Source organism: Mobula hypostoma, chromosome 26 (genome assembly GCF_963921235.1).
Source record: "Mobula hypostoma chromosome 26, sMobHyp1.1, whole genome shotgun sequence".
Taxonomy (NCBI): domain Eukaryota; kingdom Metazoa; phylum Chordata; class Chondrichthyes; order Myliobatiformes; family Myliobatidae; genus Mobula; species Mobula hypostoma.
Window position 1 is genome coordinate 21,962,362 of NC_086122.1, and position 23,048 is coordinate 21,985,409.

At 41.6% G+C, this 23,048-nt stretch overlaps 1 protein-coding gene across 10 annotated transcripts in view; it reads left to right on the plus strand.

Annotated features, from left to right (window-relative positions):
• Positions 1-23,048, plus strand: part of LOC134338201 (disks large-associated protein 2-like) — a 787,855-nt gene that overhangs the window by 364,992 nt on the left and 399,815 nt on the right. For all 10 annotated transcript variants that reach the window (XM_063033864.1, XM_063033863.1, XM_063033857.1 and 7 more), the window contains one exon: positions 11,522-11,624. The gene's annotated coding sequence lies outside the window, so the exon portion shown is untranslated. The remainder of the gene's footprint in view (positions 1-11,521; positions 11,625-23,048) is intronic.

The window sequence follows — 23,048 nt, forward strand, 5'->3', positions numbered from 1 at the left end:
AACAGATACAGAAATGACACTGCAAATAGGACCTGCATCAGTTTCTCGTGAGGCTGCAGGAGGAATGGTAGTCTTATATGCAGATGATCTGTATCCAGTCCAGATTTCATGAGATGTATTAAATAGGCAGTGAGCAAATTGCAATCACTGGGTGATGATACTGGACTGACCAAGAGTAAAATGATTGCCAAAACAACAGTTTCTTTCCACATTTTGGCATTAGGCAGCCTCCTACTATGAATGCAAGTCCTGTCTGTAAGCATGGTAGCATTGTATTCAAGCCTGAATGAGAGTTTCAGTTGGAGGTTAAACTTTAATCTGATAAATAATCATTAACTTGAAACATTAATTTCTCTCTCCTTGGGTTCTACCAGATGTACTGAGTATTTTTGTTTTAGGTTAAACTTCCAGTGCTCTTCTGTCCAGGAGACTGGTTTAGTGTAGGTGTTATTTAGAAACATAGAAAACCTACAGCACAATTCAGGCCCTTCGGCCCACAATGCTGTGCTGAACGTGTACTTACTTTAAAAAGGGCTACTCATAATAGTGTAGGTGTTAATTAGAAACATAGAAGCATAGAAAACCTACAGCACAAAACAGGCCCTTCGGCCCACAATGCTGTGCTGAGCATGTACTTACTTTAAAAAGGGTTACCCATAGCATTCCGCAGGGATCGCTCCCTACACAACTCCCTTGTCCATTCATCCCCCCCATCCCTCCCCACTGATCTCCCTCCTGGCACTTATCCATGTAAGCGGAACAAGTGCTACACATGCCCTTACTCTTCCTCCCTTACCACCATTCAGGGCCCCAAGCAGTCCTTCCAGGTGAGGCAACACTTCACCTGTGAGTCGACTGGGGTGATATACTGCGTCCAGTGCTCCCAATGTAGCCTTTTATATATTGGTGAGACCCGACGCAGACTGGGAGACCGTTTTGCTGAACATCTACGCTCTGTCCGCCAGAGAAAGCAGGATCTCCCAGTGGCCACACATTATAATTCCACATCCCATTCCCATTCTGACATGTCTATCCACGGCCTCCTCTACTGTAAAGATGAAGCCACACTCAGGTTGGAGGAACAACACCTTATATTCCGTCTGGGTAGCCTCCAACCTGATGGCATGAACATCGACTTCTCTAACTTCCGCTAAGGCCCCACCTCCCCCTCGTACCCCATCTGTTACTCAATTTTATGCACACATTCTTTCTCTCACTCTCCTTTTTCTCTCTCTGTCCCTCTGAATATACCTCTTGCCCATCCTCTGGGTTCCCCCCCCCCCATCTTTCTTCCCGGACCTCCTGTCCCATGATCCTCTCGTATCCCCTTTTGCCTATCACCTGTCCAGCTCTTGGCTCTATCCCTCCCCCTCCTGTCTTCTCCTATCATTTTGGATCTCCCCCTCCCCCTCCAACTTTCAAATCCCTTACTCACTCTTCCTTCAGTTAGTCCTGACGAAGGGTCTTGGCCTGAAATGTCGACTGCACTTCTTCCTACAGATGCTGCTTGGCCTGCTGCGTTCACCAGCAACTTTGATGTGTGTTACCCATAGCCCTCTATTTTTCTAAGCTCCATGTACCTATCCAGGAGCCTCTTAAAAGACGCTATTGTATCCACCTCCACCACAGTTGTCGACAGCCCATTCCATGCACTCACCACTCTCCGTGTAAAAAAACTTACCCCTGATATCCCATCTGTACCTACTTCCAAGCACCTTAAAACTGTGCCCCCTTGTGTTAACCATTTCAGCCCTGGGAAAAAGCCTCTGACTATCCACACGATCAATGCCTCTCATCATCTTATACACATTTGTCCTTGGAGTTACCTGCTCTCATGTTATTTTATTGGGATACCCATTGGCATAGATAGCCTTCTCTTGTTCCTGATGTAGGGTTTCAGCCCAAATTGTCAAATTTGCATCCCTTTCTGTGAATGCTGCCTAACCTGCTGAGTTACTCCAGCATCTTGTGTGTGTGTTACCCTTGCTTCTCTTTCCAGGCAGAATTCCAAAGAGAATGAAAGAAATGGAACATTTTTGGTTCTCTTGCATTCCTTCCAGATACATATCTACAACACATACCTTACATTTTTACAAACGTAAAAATCCCTGATGCCTGCTTCTCTGAGGCTGATGTGAGACCTTAAGTGCTTTTGCTTCATACAAGTTCCCACACACAGTAGTAGAAGTTGAACTCCCAATCCACACATAGCATCTAGTGCCTCTGTGCCACAGTTCCAGAGACTTGGGTTCTGATCCTAATCATGGGTGCTTTTCCCCCTGAATTAGTTATTGTATTTATTGATGCCCATCTGCTCTTTATGGTTCTCAGGATGCCAATATTGATATAGGCAAGGCTGAATAATAAAGAATTTGGTTGTGATTAGAGACACTGCAAAGGTTAAAAGCAATCAGAACTGCAATTCAGGAATAAATGAATATTTATGGAATTGTTTTGAAGACAGGAGGGAGGTAGTGGTAATGAGTGAATTGTGTATTACCTCTGGGAGCTCCAATTTCGTCCCACGTTCCAAAGATGTGCTGGTAGGTTAATTGGCTGATGTAAATTGCACTTGCAAAAGGAGTTGATGGGTGTATATGAGAAAATAAGTTGCAGGGCTGCTACTAAATTAAGGAGCGAATATGGACCTGAAGGTAATTGTTGTATGGCAATAGATGAGAACTATTCATTCATTGGTAATGTACTCTTTCTTCTTTAATGTTTCATTTGGCTCTTCTGGGTCTTGCTTTCCTCATCTCTCAACATATTTTGTTTTGTTTTCTTGACAACGTTCTCCCAGACTGACACAACCTCATACTTCTTTAATACTATACAGTGCCTTCTAAAGTCTGTATTTTCATTCTGCCTCTCCTTATCTCTGTAGTCTAAGCCTGCAAAGTGTTGGTCGTACATCTAGTTTGTGTTTCGCCCATTCTGAGAGACCTAACATTTTATTTCTCTTTTGATATTTTACCTTCTGCATGCTTTGTTACACAAATCATGCCATGACAGGTTCAGGTGCCAGCATTTCTTTAGCAAAGTCAAAATTACTTCTTTCATGCTTCCCCCATTTTGAGGACTTAGCGGCAAAAAAACATGCAATATTTTGTAAATCACTTGACATTCTTGTACTTGAACTGCGACTGAAACCTGTACATTTAGGAGTTGCTCAGATAGATCAGGATTCAATACTTGAATTATTCTAAAATCCCAACCATGCTTAGATCTCTTTCTTTTTGAAGATGATCAAAGATAAATTATTGTGTTGCAGTTTATTCATGGTCATCCACTATTTTATTGTTGTTTTTGTGAGGAAAATAATCTCTTGATTCAGTGATTTCAGATATCTGAATGCTAGGGAAGGATAGGTTACCAGGTAGTTAATCATAAGTGTCCAAGATAATTAATAGTATACGTTTAGCTTTTTTCTCACATGGATTCAGCTGATTGATTTTCTATGCTGAGAGCTTTTGCCTACTTACAAGGTACCTTTCAACTGAATTGATTAAAACCCCAAGCTTAGTGGTGAAGTAACACCGGGCAATAACACTTTATATATATATATCACAGACAAAAGATCAAAATTGTAGTCAGCGAGGAATCTAGGGAGACATACAAAAAAAATCATTGGTGCTCTGTTTATGAAGTTATGTGGTTGTTCTCTGATGTGGAATATTAATCTTCAGAATCTCCGTGAACACATGTTTTCATTAATTTGTAGAAAATATCGTTGTTCCTTCAGCTTTCTAATTGATTATGTGCATTTCTCTAAAGTTGTTTTGACAGAATGAATAATGTATTGCTAGACCTGTCTTGACAACATCACAGACAAAAGCTTCTGTTAGTTGGCATACACCCTCACCATCTCTGTAATCGTCACACCAGTACCATGTGGACTTTGCTCATCATTCATGTTAGAAATGGATGCTGTCTCTTTGCACGATGAATGATAGGGGAGGTGCTATTTCATGTTAATATTTCATTATTCAATCAACATCTCTGAACCCCGTTATTACAAATTGCCTGTCATCGGAGAACGAGTGACACTGTTGACACATGAAAATATTGTCTTTTGTTGTATGAAATATGTAGCGAGTTTTTTTTTGCTGCATTTACATTATTTATTGCCACTGGGACTCTGTTGAGAATCTGTCAGACATCTGAGTGAAATGTCATGGGGATAGAGGTGTATGTCAAGGGTATTCTCTATGGATTGTAACGAAAAGAGCTTTAAAATGCATGACATGGTTAATTGGCCAAAAGGATCACAGTTGAAGTAGACCATCTCAATCCAGTCAGAGACATGAAATCCCCCCACTAATTACTATAAATTGAGAGATTATCGGAATGGCACTGGTAAATGCCAGCACTGCTTAATATGTGATGGTACTATTCTATAGCCTATACATTTTAGCCTAGAGGCTAAAATATTTTACCCTATACATTTTAGTCAGGTAGCTCCAAGTTCTTGAGCTCTAAAAAATTCAATTTCAATTAAAAGTCAACTTTAAAGGAAAATGTACAGGTTCCATGTCTGCATGAGTCTGATGATTGATGGCCCTGCCTGACTACCGAAGTCTGTTTTCCATAGGACCATAAGACATAGGTGCAGAATCAGGCCATTTGGCCCATCAAATCTGTTCTGCCATTCAATCACGGCTGATCATTTTTCCCCTCCTCAGTCCCACTCCCCGGCCTTCTTCCAGTAACTTTTTATGCTGTGTCCAGTCAAGAGCCTATCAATCTCTGCCTTAAATACACCCAACGACCTGGCCTCCACAGCTGCCTGTGGTAATAAATCCCACAAATTCACCACCCTCTGGCTCAAGTAATTTCTCCTCATCTCTGTTTTAAATGGATGTCCCTCTATCCTGAGGCTGTGTCCTCTCCCCCACCATGGGAAACATTCTTTCTGCATCTACTCTGTCTAGGCCTTGCAACATTCGAAAGATTTCAATGAGATTCCTCCCCCTGCCCCCCCACCATCCTTCTAAGTTCCAGCAAGTACAGAGCCAGAGCTATCAAGCATTCCTTGTATGATAACCCTTTCATTCCTGGAATCATCCTTGTGAATTTCCTCTCCTCCCTCTACCACATCCTGCCGACACCTTGCCCCTCACAAGACTGCTGTCTCCGCCCCTGAATCTTGGATCCTTGAGCAGAATAGCCTCATGTGAGGCTACCTTGTAGTGCACAACACCTGGTGCTTACAGTGCTATGAAAATCTACATCACAGACTACTTGCCCTATGAACAGTATATTTATTTTCTGAGCATAACCCCTGCTCAGTGATGGCTTACAGCAGGGGTTCCCAACCTGTGGTCCACAAACCCATCAGGCAGCATCTATGGAAAAGAGTAATTAGTTGAGGTTTCAGTTCAGGACTTTTCATCAGGACTGGAAACAAAGGTGAGAAGTCAGTGCAAGAAGGTTGGAGGGGGGAGGAGGAAGAAGTACAAGGTGGCAGGTGATTGGTGAAAGGGAGAGAGGGGAAGGGGTGAAGTAAAGAACTGGGAAGTTGATTGGTGAAAGAGATAAAGGGCTGGAGGCGAGGGAATCTGATAGGAGACAGTAGAAGATCATGGAAGAAAGGGAAGGAGGAGCACCAGAGGGAGGTGATGAGCAGGTAATTAGAGAGGAGTGGGAAATGGGAATGGAGGAAAGATGAAGGGAGGGGACAATTACCGGAAGTTCGAGAAATTGATGTTCATGCCTTCAGGTTGGAGGCTACCCAGACAGGATGTAAGGTGTTGCTTCTCCAATCTGAGTGTGTCCTCTTCGTGGAAGTAGAGAAGTTTTGATTCACAGACCCCTCAGTCAGTAGTGGGGTCCATGATATAAAAAAGGTTGGGAACACCTGGTCTACAGGAACTGTTGAATGTTTCCTGGTTAAAGTCCATTGGTTTCTGTGGGGTAACGATAGCTATAAACAGACTATTAAACACATGGTCTACTTCAAGTTCATTAAGTGTATTATTGATTGTGTTACTCTGAGAGCAATATAACATGGCTGTCTTCATTCACCATAGTGCTTCCAACTAAACCCTGCTCTTAGTGACTTCTCTACAGAAATTCTGCACTCAGCATTTCACAAGCTACAGGAATTGGCGTGCTTTAAAGAACAGTGTTCTGCAACTGCTGCAGTGGGCACTGCAAACAATTACATTGATTTGCAAAATTCAGTTGATGGGGCTATGGCATTTGATTCTTAACACATAGCCTTCCCTCCTCTCAAATGATATTAATGAGTAGCAGAGTGAAATTTCCACCAACACTGCAGCACGGTGAAATGCTTACTCGACAATCTTTGATGACCTGCTCTTAAATTATTTTCCTTGAAACTGCAGTTTAGGGCTTGGACTTTGCATTTATGGGTGGGCTATAACATTGTTGTGTGGCCCTTGCTACGACAAATTAGCTTTCATGTATATGCAGCTCTTGGACCAACATACAGCAACCAACAAGAGCAGGTTCAGGGAGCTGTGAGGTAGATGCAGCTGGTAGTCAAATAATATTTTTGGTCCAAGGCAGTTGTTGGTGGTGGAGGGTGCATAATGCTGAGCATCAGTGGTTGGAGTCAGGATGGTGGTCAGTCTATCCATTGGGAAAATGAAAGATGCAGGAGAGTGGAGCCATCTGGAATTGGAGTTATGGCAGATGTTAGTGCTTCAATGGTGTCAAGGGTCAAGGCAGATATAATGGCATAATTGGAGATAGGCCAATTTTAGATTATAAGAACACTCAGTCCTCTTTTATTGTCATTTAGAAATGCATACATGCATTAAGAAATGATACAATGTTTCTCTGGAGTGATATCACAGAAAACAGGGCAAACCAAAGACTAACATTGACAGAACCACATAATTATAACATATAGTTACAGCAGTGCAAAGCAATACCGTAATTTGATGAAGAACAAACCATGGGCACGGGTAAAAAAAGTCTCAAAAGTCCCCGAGTCGTTCGACTCCCGAGTCCCCGATAGCAGGCGGCAAAAGGGAGAAACTCCCTGCCATAAACCTCCAGGCACCGTCAACTTGCCGATGCCTTGGAAGCAGCCGATCACAGCCGACACTGAGTCCATCCGTCCGAAAACTCCGAGCTTCTGACCAGCCCCTCCGATACAGCCTCCTGAGCGCCATCCTCTGCCGAGCGCCTTCGACCTGGCCCCGGCCGCTGGAACAAGCAAAGCTGAGGATTCGGGGCCTTCTGCTCCGGAGATTCCGGTTATCACACAGTAGCAGCAGCAGCGAAGCGGGCATTTCAGAAGTTTTCCAGATGTTTCTCCATACTCTCACGTCCGTATCCATCAAATCAGAATTGTGCATGGTCCCCTACTTGACAGATAACAGATGTTCATCACCGGAGAGGCTGCGTGTGCTGCCATCTTCTCCTCCTCCATTCGGGATAAGATTGAGGTTTGTAGGATTGGCAGTCAGGGATGATGGGAGATAGGATCTGAAGGATGAGTGGTAAATATGGGATTTAATGCTATAAGTGCATTCCAGTTGTAGCAGTGACCAGAGACAGTTGTCTTCAGGACCATGTGAACAATGACAATACTCCAAGCAAAGTTCATGGTAAATGGCATCTCTTCAGTTGCAAGTGTGACTAGTAATCCTTAATAGAATACCCAGAATAATGCCCAAATATCCAGAAATGGCGGACAACACTTTGCACTCCAAGCAAAATCTGCTTTCTTTGTGTGTTGTTGCAATAAATTTCTAGGCCCAGGTATGTTTCATTAAAGCACATTCCCTCAGCTTCAGTGTCATGTGGAATTCTTCCACACCTTTGATAAAAGTGGGGCACCTTGCCAACCTTAACATTCCAGTATTCTCATCTGTACAGCATGAAAACTTCCGGAGAGCCTAACCTCTGGGAAGCTTTGAGTACATCAAAGGAAACATAATTGTACCAACTATATTATGACTCTCACAAGTAGTGGGGTTGTAATATAATGTCACACAGCTGAATAAATCTAGGAATTTCTGTGCCAGGACCAGAAAGCAGCAAGGATTTTGGTGTAAATGATGAATACAGTACTGATAATGGGTCTTGGAACTAGTCTACCCACCACAGAGTTGTCATCCATATCAGCTGGGAGGTGATAGGTGGAAAAGGTGAAGGGTTGAAGAAGAAGGAATCTGATAGAACCATAAATGCTTGTTGAAATTGTGTAACCACTGGAAGCTTCTCCTTCAGCTTCTCAGCACATTCAATAAAAGGGGCTGTAAAAATGAGGTGGGCAATAATGGTTATTAACTAAGCCATCTCACTCAGCCTCCTCCTCCTCCCAGTGCTCATTCTGGCTGGTCAAGATGACTGCTGATTCTGCTAAAGAGTAAGAGAACACACAATGGTGTGCAAATATCCAGCTTTGAGTATGGTATCCAACATCTGTATTAGGTGTTACAGATCAAAGAAATGAACATATGCCTCCAGAATGAATAAAACTGTTCTACATGATATATGCAACAAATAAATAATAAAGTGAGATATATAAAACAAATAAAGCCACTGTGGTTCATGCAAAATGATTGTACAATACTTCCATTAAAAACAATTATAGGGAAAGGAGAAAAGAGGCAATAAAATGGCAAGGGTGATTGATAATCAACATTTAAATTGCACTGGCTTCCTAGTCAATGATGCCTTGGTTTCAATCCGTGAACTAAAATTTGCTGCAAGAATTTCTGAATTACACATACAAGACTGACGATGTATTGTAAAGGGATTATTTCTGTTTATTGCATTATTAAAGGTCTTTTGGTTGAAAGATTTTAACGTGTATTTAAGAAAATATTCCCAATGAATCTCAAAATACATGAAGCTACCAATGCAAGTTACAGTTTACAAAGCTGCCATAATTGCAGATGATATTGTAACTGTTTAAGAGAATTGCTGAATTATTAATATTAATCTACAACCCAAATTTCTATAGAGCTGATCCTGTACAGGGAGATATCTCAAAGCAAAAAGCTTTAGTAGAAGAGAATGGTTTGAAGGAGGGGAATCAGGATAACATTTATATAGAGGGGAACTGGGAGAAGAGGGTAACTTGGCAGAGAAACATGAGTTTCTGTGGAATAGAGGGATTTAAATCACTGGGGTTAAGTTGGCTTGGTGCGTACCCAAACAGTGAAACAGCTCATTGGCATAATTTCTCCTCATCAGTGTTTTGCCCTGTATTACAATTGACATTTTCAAAGTTCAAAGTAAAATTTATTATCAGAGTACGTACATGTCACCCTGAGATTTTTTATTCTGCAGGCATACTCAGCAAATGTATAGCACAGTAACTGAAAAAGCAAGAGCTTAGAAGACGACAAATTGTGCAGACGAAAATATAAATAAAGGGCAAAAAAAATGAGAACAAGATAAAGAGATAAATAACAAGATAAAATTCTTATTTACCTGTGGGGTGCAGGTATGAGGCTTCTAATTTCCCTCCAGTTCCTCCTGCTAGTTATGCAAAGTTAGTGATGAAAGCTTGAGACAGTCTTATTTGCACAGATCTGCAGGAGTATTGATCTGCCACTTTTATCTGGGAACTACAAACACAGTTAAGACAAACTTGTGAAGTCAGTAAGAAAGAGGAAAAAAAAATCAGATATCTGCCACATTCACAGATGCCTCCCAAAGTTTTATTGAGTAGGTTGAGTGACTTAAAGTACTGCTGTTGAGTTGGCAATTGCAGCAGGCATTCTGTGTACAACAAAAAATAAATGAATAGCTGAATAATCTGTTTTTGATTTGAGGAGGAATGTTGGCAGTGCACCAGAGGAACTCCCTGATCTCTTTTGAATATTGCCAAGGGATCCTCGGCATCCAGCTGAAGTGAAATCAAAACAAATGCCTCAAGTTAATGTTTCATTCAGGCTGCTGCATCCCTACCCTCTCCAGTGACTGCACAGAAGTGATGGCAGAGATGGTGGTTTTAATTTTTTTGACTCAAAGACAGTTATGGAATCATAATGTGTAGAAGACCAGAAGAAGGTGATTCAGACCATCATGGTTTAGGCACCTCATTGAAAGGACAATCTGGTTGTTCTATTCATGGAAAGGAGGCCATTCAGACTATCATGCCTGTGTCAGCTATTTGAAAGAGGCTAAGTAATTTGGCCCATTCTCTGCTCATTTCCATAGCTCTCTCAAGTACTGTATATATTTTGTTCCTATTTAACGTTTGGTTTTTAATCTCAGCTTTCATCAACTTTTTATTCCAAATTAGAACATGCTGTGTAGAAAACAAGTTTTGATCACAATCTTCTGGGTTTTTGTGAATTAATTTAAACACATGCAGTCAATTTATGATGTTATATTGGAAACAGACTCTCCCATCATGCTATCCCGTTTATCCAAATTTCTCATAATTATCCACATAACTCATTATCTTCAATACTCATTTTAATTTTCAGTTTCTCATTCTCTGTCGACAGAACTTGCCCATGTCTCTCTAGAAGCTCTTAGCCCATGCAGTGTCCTGATGCAGCCCCTCTGGAATCAGCTGGGCCAAACTAATGTGGAGTCATTGAGGAACACAACACAGAAACAAACTCTTTGGTCAAGTTTACAATGCTGACCAAGATCACATCTAAGCTAGTCCCATTTGGCTCCTAAATCAAGGGTTCGCAACCTGGGGTCCCCGGACCCCTTGGTTAATAGTAGAGGTCCATGGCATAAAAACGGTTGGGAATCCCTGCTCTAAACCACTCCTACACTCAGTGTGTGTATGAGGGCTTTTAGTATCTAAATAAGAAACATATTTTAGTGAAACTCTTCCCAACAGATGGGTATGATATGGGGATTCTTCAATGCTGTTTCTGTGAAATTTTTGTTTTTACCAGTCAGGGTTGTTAGCCCTGAGCTGAACCCCCAAGCACGGAGGATGAGTGGGCCACTCTTTGTCTGGCCTCTGCCCTTTGACCTGGTTGGCATGAGTGACCCTACCAAGTGTTGAAGCACAAGACCCTGACTCCAGCCCACATAGCTCTCCGGATCATTGAGGCATGCAAGCCTTCAAACCCTATATCAAAGTTGTGGTCCTCTTGGAGGGACGTGAGGACTGTGGGCATTTTTATTTTTGCTTTTCTTATGTTGTCTAGAAATCAGTGCAAGGTGTGTGCAGTGTAAATGGTAATCAGTAAGTGGGATAATGGTGGAAGAATGATGTTTACTTCAGCAGAACTTCAATCTAGAATGGGTGACACATTAGGGAGAGAAGGAACTCTGAGATGCAGTGCACATCGTGGTAGATAAATTGCTCAGTAACCATACAGCTTTGCTCAAGTGAAAGTGTTATTCCCTTATTTTGCCTCTCTCTGTGTTGGCCCTGGAGTGAGGGAATCAAATCATTCAATCCAGCCTTGTTGAAATTTCCTAACAAGATGAAATGCCATGGCTGTGACATGTGAATGTGAAATGGACATTGCCTGTGGAAAGAAAGGAATTAATTAACAATCTCTCCCCACTTCTTGCTGATTTGTGTCCTAATCTGAATTTATATATTAACTTGTAGGGTATGAAATTTATCTTTGGTTGCCATTGTTGAAGGAGTTCGAGGGTACCAACCAAGCATCAACTCCCCACATTAAATTGGATTAGAAATGAATGTGCGAGAGGTGAGTAAAACCAACAGTCATTTCCTCTCACTCAACACAGTGATCAAAAATTATTTTCTTCCTCTTAAATATAGTGTCCAGCACCAAATGTCCTAATTGTCTTTAAAAAAACTGTCAGTTTTAAATTTTGTTGATTGTATTCCCTTTAAATATCTAGCTTTACAAATATTTAACATTTGCTGTTGGGTTGATTGTACCGTCTTCTGTGTTTTTTCAAACTCAGAATTTTGTTTCAACTTTTGCTGGTGTGAATAAGCGGGATGCCATTCTCTGGCAATACTGGACAGAGAGAGTTTGCTTTATGATCCTTCATGCTGAGTTATAAAAGTCTGATGTTTGAAACCATCCAGTGGAAATTATAGTCTTTCTCCAGGGAAAAGAAGTCTAAAACTGAAGTGTATGGGTCTAAGGTGAGGGAGGAAGGATTTAAAGGGATCAGAGTGGCAATTGTGGTTAAGTAGAGTAAACAGCCAGAGGTAGCATCAGAGGTGGATACATTTACAATCTATAACCATATAACAATTACAGCACGGAAACAGGCCATCTCAGCCCTTCTAGTCCATGCCGAACTCTTACTCTCACCTAGTCCCACCGACCTGCACTCAGCCCATAACCCTTCATTCCTTTCCTGTCCAGTTTAACTTTAAACGACAACATCGAACCTGCCTCAACCACTTCTGCTGGAAGCTTGTTCCACACAGCTACCAGTCTCTGAGTATAGAAGTTCCCCCTTAAGTCACCCCTAAACTTTTATGTTGCATAACTCTATCAATCTATTGTATGAATCAAGGAAGGCATCATCAGGCTTCATAGGTGGTCACAAAAGTGGCAATTGGAACTCAGTCAAGGTAAGTGGAAGGTAATACTTCAGTTAAAAGAAATATAGTTATATATTAGCAAAAGCACATAGCTATCCTGATCATAAATAAACATCCATTGATCTACTGTTGCATCTTATCTCGGGTGTTTTGTTGAGCTTGATTGTATCTAGATGTAGTGCTATAACTGATTTGAAATCATGTTGCCTTCCAGATTCCCAGATTAGTTTTCACAGTTCCATTATAGTCAAAAGGCAGTTTTTCAGTCTGATTTATTTATGAATCTACCGGGTAAAGTTGTGTTCTTCTGTCCTCTTGTGTAAAGTTTGTACCTTTTTAGTCTCTTTAGTGTAATCATTGAACCTGTCAGGCTGTATGTTCAACGGTGTGTTGTCTTGAAAGCATTGTTGAATTGCAGCTTTGTTCTGGATTCAAGGTCTTTATATTTTTGTATTGTGAGAACTAACCCCACAGTTTGTAATTCTATTGGTCTCACAAGGCGTGCTAGTACCTAAAAATTTGGCAAACCTTTTTTACCGGTTGAGTAACAATATCTCTCTCCAGGCCTCACAACTGTATACCACCAATTGCACTTTATTTAACAGTGAATTGTGATTTATCACCTGTTATCTTCTTCCTGTCTATATAACACGTTTGTCTATATAACACGTTTTATTTTGGAAGAGGCCACTTTGTGTCTAAATGAAGTCATAAAAAGATCTCTTTCTGGGCCCAACATATTATGCCAGACATCCCACCCTGCAAAAGCTCATTTCAGGGAGGTAGCACCATCAATTTGCGGGAGACTTCCGGAACTTCCGGGAGAGGTGGGATGTCTGAAATGGAGTAGCTCCTTAGCAACTAGCCAGCTAGTTTAAATAATGTTAGCTATGCTAATGAATGAATAACACCTGTTAAACTCACCTCAACATGTCTTTTACAGTCTTAACCCACCATGGGCAATAGAAAAGTCACTGTTGCAAACAGTGCAGTGAGCAACACTGTCATTATTTTTGACCCCTATTAGGTAGTGGTACACTTTAGTGTAGTCTGGGGTGAAGTACGTTATATATTTCCTTTTTTAGGAACACTCTGCCATGGTGCTCTCTCTCTCTCTCTCTCTCTCCCGCTCTCCCTTGCTCTCTCTCTCTCTCTCTCTCTCTTGCGCTCTGTCTTTCTCTCTTGCACTCTCTCTCTCGCTCGCTCTCAAAAAAAAATCGATTTCCGGGATATTGTATATAATTGGCGGGCGTCAGGGAGCTACTATCAATATACGGGAGACTCCTGGAACTTCCGGGAGAGGTGGGATGTCTGTTATGCAATTACAAAGAAGGTACAGCAGCACCTGTATTTCATTAGGAGTTTGGGGAGATTTGGTATGTCAGCAAGGACTCTAGCAGAAATCTACAGAATGTTCTTTACAGAGAGCATTCTAACTGGTCGCATCGCTATCTGGGGTGGAGGGGCTACTGCACAGGATCAGAGAAAGCTGCAGAAACTCCGCCAGCTTCATCATGGGCACTGGCCTCCGCAGCAGCGTCAAAGACATCTTCAAAAGGCAATGTCTCCGGAAGGTGTCATCCATCATTAAGGACCCCCATCTCCCAGGACATGCACACTTCTTACTGCTACCGTCAAGGGGGACATAGAGGAACCTGAAGACACACACTCAACATTTTAGGAATAGCTTCTTTCACTCTGCCATCAGATCTCTGAATGGACAATGAACCCATGCACACTAACTCACTATTTCTTTGCTCTCTGTTGCACCACTTATTTAATAAAAATGTTTTATATATATTACATATTGTAATTTATAGGCTTTTTAATATATATTGCACTGTACTGCTGCCATAAATCAACAAATTTCACAACATATGTCAGTGATATTAAACCTGATTCTGATCTGATTCTTTCCTCCTTTTTCTCCTGATCATCTGAGGAACTCCTTGAAGTGGCTGATTGTTATGCCAAAGAAAATCTGAGTCAGGTTGATTTATATATATAACCATATAACATATGTAACCATATATAACAACCATATAACAATTACAGCGTGGAAACAGGCCATCTCGGCCCTTCTAGTCCATGCCGAACTCTTACTCTCACCTAGTGCCACCGACCTGCACTCAGCCCATAACCCTCCATTCCTTTCTTGTCCATATATCTATCCAATTTAACTTTAAACAACAACATAGAACCTGCCTCAACCACTTCTGCTGGGAGCTCATTCCACACAGCTACCACTCTCTGAGTAAAGAAGTTCCCCCTCATGTTACCCCTAAACTTTTGTCCTTTAACTCTCAACTCATGTCCTCTTGTTTGAATCTCCCCCACTCTCAATGGAAAAAGCCGATTCACATCAACTCTATCTACCCTCCTCATAATTTTAAATACCTCTATCAAGTCCCCCATCAACCTTCTGTGCTCCAAAGAATAAAGACCCGTCTTGTTCAACCTTTTTCTGTAACTTAGGAGATGAAACCAGGTAACATTCTAGTAAATCTTCTCTGTACTCTCTCAATTTTGTTGACATCTTTCCTATAAATCAGTGACCAGAACTGCACACAATACTCCAAATTTGGCCTTACCAATGCCTTGTACAATTTTAACATTACATCCCAACTCCTATACCCAATGCTCTGATTTATAAGGCCAGCATACCAAAAGCTTTCGTCACCACTCTATCCACATGAGATTCCACCTTCAGGGAACTATGCACCATTATTCCTAGATCCCTCTGTTCTACTGCATTCTTCAGTGCCCTACCACTTACCATGCATGTCCTATTTTGATTAGTCCTACCAAAATGTAGCACCGCACATTTTTCAGCATTAAACTCCATCTGCCATCTTTCAGCCCACTCTTCTAACTGGCCTAAATCTCTCTGCTAGCTTTGAAAACCTACTTCATTATCCACAACTCCACCTATCTTAGTATCGTCTGCATACTTACTAATCCAATTTACCACCCCATCATCCAGATCATTAACATATATGACAAACAACATTGGACACAGTACAGATCCCTGAGGCACACCACTAGTCACTGGCCTCCAATCTGACAAACAGTTATCCACCACTACTCTCTGGCGTCTCCCATCCATCCACTGCTGAATCCATCTTACTACTTCAATATTAATACCTAACGATTGAACCTTCCTAACTAACCTGTGTGGAACCTTGTCAAAGGCCTTACTGAAGTCCATATAGACAACATCCACCGCTTTACCCTAGTCAACTTTCCAAGTAACCGCTTAGAAAAATTCAGTAAGATTTGTCAAACATGAATTTCCATGCACAAATCTATGTTGACTGTTCCTAATCAGACCCTGTCTATTCAGGTAATTATATATCCCATCTCTAAGAATGCTTTCCATCAATTTACCCACCACTAACGTCAAACTCACAGGCTAATAATTGCTAGGTTTACTCTTAGAAGCCCTTTTAAACAATGGAACCACATGAGCAATACGCCAATCCTCCGGCACCATCCCCGTTTCTAATGACATTTGAAATATTTCTGTCAGAGCCCCTGCTATTTCCGCAATAAGTTCCCTCAAGGTCCTAGGGAATATCCTGTCAGGACCCGGAAACTTAAATACTTTTATATTCCTTAAAATATTCCTTATATTAAAAAATTCCTTAAATATTTCTTTATGGTTTATACATGTTCCTCCCCCTGCCAACTCGATGCATCAGGTGGCAACTTTGCCGTTTCTGTAGTGCTTGTCTGTTTTACGAGGCTGGGTTGCCAGCTTGACGCCCAACCCGACACAAGTAGGACTTATGCAAGGAGCCGGTTAGATTCGATTCGAAACCGGGACCTCTTGCTCCGAAGTCTGGTGCTGATGCCACTACACCACTGGCATCGGATTGGTTTTCACAAGAGATGAATTATTATCAAGATCAATTCTGAAACTGTTATGTGCTATGCCTCCAGGTCAGTTCAGGCAGAATCTCAGTATGTGGACGTGAACTCACAGAACATTTTTGGGCTTATCTCTGAACCATCCAGGTTCTCTTGCCCAACATACATTTAATAAAACTGTTGACTGAACACGAAAGTTTACTCTTCAAGTTATTCTGGTTATGTAAAAAGCGATATGAAAATCAAGGTCATTTTTATTGTCATTTACACAGGTTCATGCATTGTAATGAAACACTTGCAGCAATATCAGAGGCTCGTGGCATCATATAAACAGTATTCACAAGAAAAGCATAAATTAAACATAAACTATACACAGGTTTTACCATGCTCCATGTAATGATATAGAATGATTGACATTTCCAGTTTTATTTTCAAAGGAATTGCCTCCTTAGGACACAAACTTTCTAGTTTTGATGCCAGTCTAGCCATTGCAAGCAAATGATGTCAAGTAGTTCTGATACATTTAGGTTCTGAATCAGGGAACATTTCTGATTACAGCACGGAGTAATCTGCATGGCAAAAAGGAAACACACCAGTATCCCTCTTTTTGATTTTCTTCTCAGCTCTGACTAAAGTGTAGTCTGCTGTTCTGATTTTAAAGCCTCAGATTCAGAGATTCCAGTAGCTTTGTTTACAGCTCTCTTATGAACAGTCTTCCAATTTTTAAAATCCCTTTGTTAGCCAATTTAATGTAGCTTTTGTGTATTGGATTAAGCTCTGTGATGTTCCAGTAAGCTCAGCTCTTTGGAAATGCTAAGGCATTTGCTTTTATTTTAAGGATTTGATTTACCGCTTCTAAATGTTTTTCTCTTATTGGTAATATTTCCATTTTCCCTTTTGATTTCTTTGGTTTACCGGCAGATCTTTGAAAAATGTAAATATGATTCAGAACAACACAAGGTACATTTAAGCTAAATATCTCTGAGAATTCTGAGTTCATTCAATCGGTATTTTTTGTTAAGTGTCTTTTCTATGGTTACAGCGCAGTCAGATATCCCCTGAGACTACTTTAGTCATGGAAGAAAGGACTGATCAAAATGGTCAGTTTCAAGGGGAAAATGTTCATCAGCAAATTTCAACTGCGTGTTTGAAGTTTGTTTAGAAGGAAATTATTTACAGCAACATAATGCTTTTTTAAAATTTTCAGCCATAAGTAGTAGGTATTCAGTATTATCCAAATGGAAATAAAAAGCACTAAAGAAAATAAGATCCATTTATATGAACTCATGATATCCCAATAGAAGCTTCACAGCTAATGAATTACTTGAAAAGTAGACAATAAAGATTTGGAGCTAAATATGCATCCAATTTGTGCAGAACTGTCTCACAATATAAATGACATAAGGATTGATTAGGCATGACAGAAATAAGTTAACTAATTAGTTAATTTGTTGGGGTTAAGTCAAGGAATTTCAGTCATACTGCGCAGATAAAGGTCCTTTGGTCCGTTCATCAATCAAGCAGCCATTTACATTAAACTTTACGACTTAGGTACACGAGGGAATTTATGCTGGCCAAATCACCTTATCAAGTTGTATATCTTTGGGCTGTGGGAAGGAAAAGGTGGACCCAAGGGAAACCCTTATGGAAACCTTCAGTTGGCGATTGTTTGCAACTTTTAGATCAATGTTTAATACTAGTGCTAACTGAAGGCTGTTTTTCTGATCTATTTAAGCTATACAAATTTTCTAGACAGCTCATGAGATAGGATTTCAAGATTACCTTTATTTGTCACACGTACATCAGAACACATCAAAGTGAAGCAGTGAAATGCATTGCTTGCATCAACAACCAACGTAGTCTGAGGATGCGCTGGGGGCGGCCCACAAGTTTTGCCATGCTTCCAGCACCAACATAGTATGCCCATAACTTATGATCTGCAGCTTGTACATCTTTGCACTGTTGGAGAGAAAATGGAGCATCCAGAAAAAACCCAGGTGGTCACAGAGAGAACGTACAAACTCCTTGCAGTTACAAGAAATGAAACCTAATCTCCCAATCGCTGATGCTGTAAAACATTATGCTAGCTGTTGTGCTATGCCAAGTGTGTTTCAGCTTTCAGCCGTAGCCAAGTTTATTACAGATATGCTTGGAGTGGAGTACTACTATCAGATCTTCCCTGAAAGGATCTCGTTTTTATCATACAAATCATATCACTCCATCAGAATTCCACACATGCAAGGGTTTGGTCAAAAGGTTGTGGCATAGTCTGAGTGGTTTCCAGGGTCAGGCACCTACAAACACACCTTGCCCTGTAAGGTTAAGGCATATGCATTATCTTCTTGAGTGGAGGTATAGGGTAATGTAATTGGTGGAAATGTACAGAATTCAGAACAGCTAACATTGACTTGGGGTCTATTTTAAGAAGTGGTTGGACTTGATGATGTAATTACGTGAAGTACTTTTCCTGTGCTTTGTGTTCAGAGTTTGGATTACTATAAATAGATTGTTATGGTTTTTCCTAAACATAAAATGCCTCACACCGTTTTATTTGCAAAAATCTACATCAGTAACCCCAATACTCTAGGACGATTCCAGAGTTATTGATTGCCTCTAACAACCAGCCATTGAGGCCATACACGTAGGGGTTGATTACACTGCCATGACAACCAACCAAGCTACTGACCTAGAGGTCCAGACATACCAAACACCAGTCAGAGGCCTGCGGTTGGTTGACATTAAGTTTGGAGAAGCTGGAGTTTCTCTCCTGTGCAATGTCTCAACTGGTTGCCCTTGTCACTTAGTGCCCACCAACTGGAGATGGACTGTTTTAAACTCCATACATGGCTTCTCACATCCGGGCTGGATGGCCTCACAAAAACTGGTTGCACTAAAGCTTATGTGGCATGGCTTTAGAAAGGACTCGCGTGATTGGACTGCACCCTGTGCGAAGTGCCAGCGAGCAAAAATTAACTATCATGTCCAGGCGCTATTGGTACCTTTCAAGGTCTCTGAGTGATGGTTTTAGCTTGTCAATGTGGATCTTGTTGGTCCTCTTCCCCCCTCCTGTGGTTTCACGCATCTCCTTATCATGGCGGACCATACCACCAGGTGGCCAGAGGTTGCCCCTCTAGCAGTGAAGATGGCCGCAGACGTGGCTTGGGCATTCATTAGCACCGGAGGTGCTTGGTTTGGCACCCCATTTGATATTTCCTCTGATCACGGTCCCCAGTTCATATCAGACGTCTGGGCTGCGATGGTCCAGAACCTAGGCATTAGACTACATCACACCACGGTGTGGCACCTGCAGTCCAAGGGCCTATGTGAGCAGTTTCTCCACTTCTCAAAGGCTGCTCTGAGGCTTCCCTGATGGATGACTGTTTGCATGATCGTCTCCTATGGGTCCTGCTGGGGCTCAGAACAGCTCCAAAAGGGGACCTGCAGTCCTCCACAGCTGAGCTGGTTTCGGGCAGCCATTCTGAGTGCCAGGTGATTCTATTTCTGATGCCACGACTGCCTCGTCGCCCTCTCAACAGCTTTCCACTCTCCACAATGAATTCAAATCCTTTTCACCTCCCATATTAGCGTGCAGCACTCTTGGGTTTGATGGTTTCTTCCAGGTTTTGGAATAGGGAGAAAAGACTTTTATCATAGATAAGAGGGGTAAACCTGAATGTGTTTCGGTACATCGCCTTAAATTGGCCCACCAAGATTTGGAGGATTCCACCGCCATACTCCTGGCGTCAAGACATGACCATGAGCGTGTCAACAAACCTCTGGACGAGCCAGAGGCACCTGCTGTTCATCCACCCATGGAACGGGGACCCGAGCCCTGTGGCTCGTCTGAGCTCCGGAGCTGGTTTTAGTGAATTCTGGGGGATCCTGGGGAACTCCAGATAGGTTCACAGAGCTGGTTTTAGTGAATTCTGGGGGATCCTGTGTTGGGTAATGTAATTGGTGGAAACGCATAGAATTCACAACCTCCAACATTGAGTTGGGGTTCAGTTTAGGAGGTTGATCTGATGTGATGACATAATTGCATGAAGTACTTTACCCGTGCTTCGTGTTCAGTGACTGGATTACGATAAAGCAGTCGTTACGGTTTTTCTTAAACGTAAAACGCCTCATGCCATTTTATTTGCAAAAACCTACAAAGGGAAATGTTATTTCTTGTAGTTTTTTGGTGTAGTTCTATGGTAGGAAGGAACCCTTTGATGGAATTTGGATTATAACAGGACCATTGAGATAAAGTTAAAGAAGTTACAATCAGAAGTCAATTGAGCAGCCAGGAATGGCTGAACTTTTTGCTGGGCAGCTAGATCAGCATCCTGAAAAAAGTAAAAATAAGCTGCCATTCCAACTATTTGGATCATTATTGAAGAAGCTGCGTTTGTGTTAGGTTCCAGGACTGTTAAGAGTGGACACTTGCTTGACATTAGTGTCAAATATCCTTAAAGGATAGGCTCGCACCACTAATTTTGTTAGGTAGTAAAATGTTGCAGAAAGGTTAAGTGGACAGGAACCTGTCAGCAGACTTGACTGCTGTGGACTGGGGAACTGAAAGTAAGTAGAGAGGCCTGTTAGATTAAAACACCGCATCAACATGTAAGAGTGGTGCATCTTATTTATTCTTATGTTAGTGTGGAGTGATAAATGATACCTTTTCATCAAGTGATTGGACAATATACATAAAGCCAAGGAATAATGCTCCTATCACTCAAAACCAAGTCTGCTCCCACTGAGTGTTTACATGATCATTCTTTAGAAAGAGAAAGACCAGAAGATCTGGGTCATAGAACAGTATAGCATGAATACAGGACCATTGGTCTAACAAGTCTATGCTGACCATGGTGCCCACCCCTCTATTGCCAGTTTATTGCATTTGGCCCATATCCCTCCAGGCTCTACAGAATATGTACCTATCCAAGTTTATCTTAAATGATACTCTTCTGTCTTCCTCAACCACTTCCTCTGGCAGCTTGTTCCATACACTCACCACCCTTTGTGTGAAAAAGTTGCCCCGTAAGTCCCCTGTAATATTTCCTTTCTCAGCCTAAATCTATGCCCCTAATTTTGGACTCTGTTACCCTGGGGAAAAGACTGTTACCACCCAGCTTATCTCTGCCTGCCATGATTTATAATCCTCTACATTATAAGGTCACCACTCACTCTCCTTTTCTTCAAGGAATAAAGACTCAACCTACCCAATCTCTCCCTATAACTCAGGCCTTGTAGACTTGGCAATATCCTTGTAAACCTTTCCTGCACTGTTTCCATCCTAAACATGTCCTTCCTATGCCAGAGTGGCCAAAACTGTATGCAGTACTCCAAATGTGGCTTTACCAATGACTTGTATAATTGCAGCATAATATACTAGCTACTGTTCTCAGTGCCTCACTGATAAAGGCCAGTGTGCCAAATGCCTTTTTGGCCACATCTACCCTGTCTACCTGATGCTTGTACTCCTGGGTGCCTCTGTTCTACTGCCTACTGCCTTACCATTCATGGTATTAGTCCTAAGCTGGTTTGACTTTTCAAAGTACATCATAGTCATAGTCATAGTCATACCCATACCTTATTGATCCCGGGGGAAATTGGTTTTCGTTACAGTTGCACCAGAAATAATTAAATAGTAATAAAACCATAAATAGTTAAATAGTAATATGTAAATTATGCCGGGAAATAAGTCCAGGACCAGCCCATCGGCTCAGGGTGTCTGACCCTCCAAGGGAGGAGTTGTAAAGTTTGATGGCCACAGGCAGGAATGACTTCCTATGACGCTCAGTGTTGCATCTCACTCTTATCTGTATTGAAATCCACTTGCCTCTCTTTAGCCCACTACCCTAACTGATTAAGATCCTCCCTGGAATCTACAATAACCTTCCTTATTGTCAACAACACCTCCGAATTCTGTGTCACCTGCAAACTTACTGATCAAGCCTAGTGCGTTTCCATCCAAATCATTTATATAAGTAACTAATACTAGGGGTTCCAACACCAAACCATGTGGCACACCACTAGTTACCAGCCTGCTTTCTGAGAAACGATCCTCAACCTCCACCTCTGAGCCAACTTTGGAATCCATCTAACTGGCTCTTCCTGGATTTTGTAAGAATTATCCTTCCAGATCAGCCTACAATGCAAGGCCTTGTCAAAGGCTTTACTAAAGTTCAGATAGACAACATCTACTCCCCTACCCTCATCTACCCTTTTGGCTACCTTTCCAATAACCTCTAAAAGGCTTGTCAAGCATAGCCTTGCACGTACAAAGCCATTCTGACTCCTCCTAATCAGACACTGTCCAAGTGCTGGTAGATTCTGTTGTTCAGAATTCCCTCCATTAACTTCCCCCTATTAATATCAGGCTTCCCTGACTTATCCTTGCTACCCTTCTTAAACAACATTCAGGTTAATTTATTTATAATATGTACTTTGAAACATGAAGTGAAATGAGACATTTGTAAAAACATCCAACGCAGCCTAATGATTGAGTTGAGAGTTAAAGGGCAAAAGTTTAGGGGTAACATGAGGGGGAACTTCTTTACTCAGAGAGTGGTAGCTGTGTGGAATGAGCTTCCAGCGGAAGTGGTTGAGGCAGGTTCGATGTTGTCATTTAAAGTTAAATCGGATAGCTATATGGACTGGAAAGGAATGGAGGGTTATGGGTTGAGTGCAGGTCAGTGGGACTAGGTGAGAGTAAGAGTTCAGCATAGACTAGAAGGGCTGCGATGGCCTG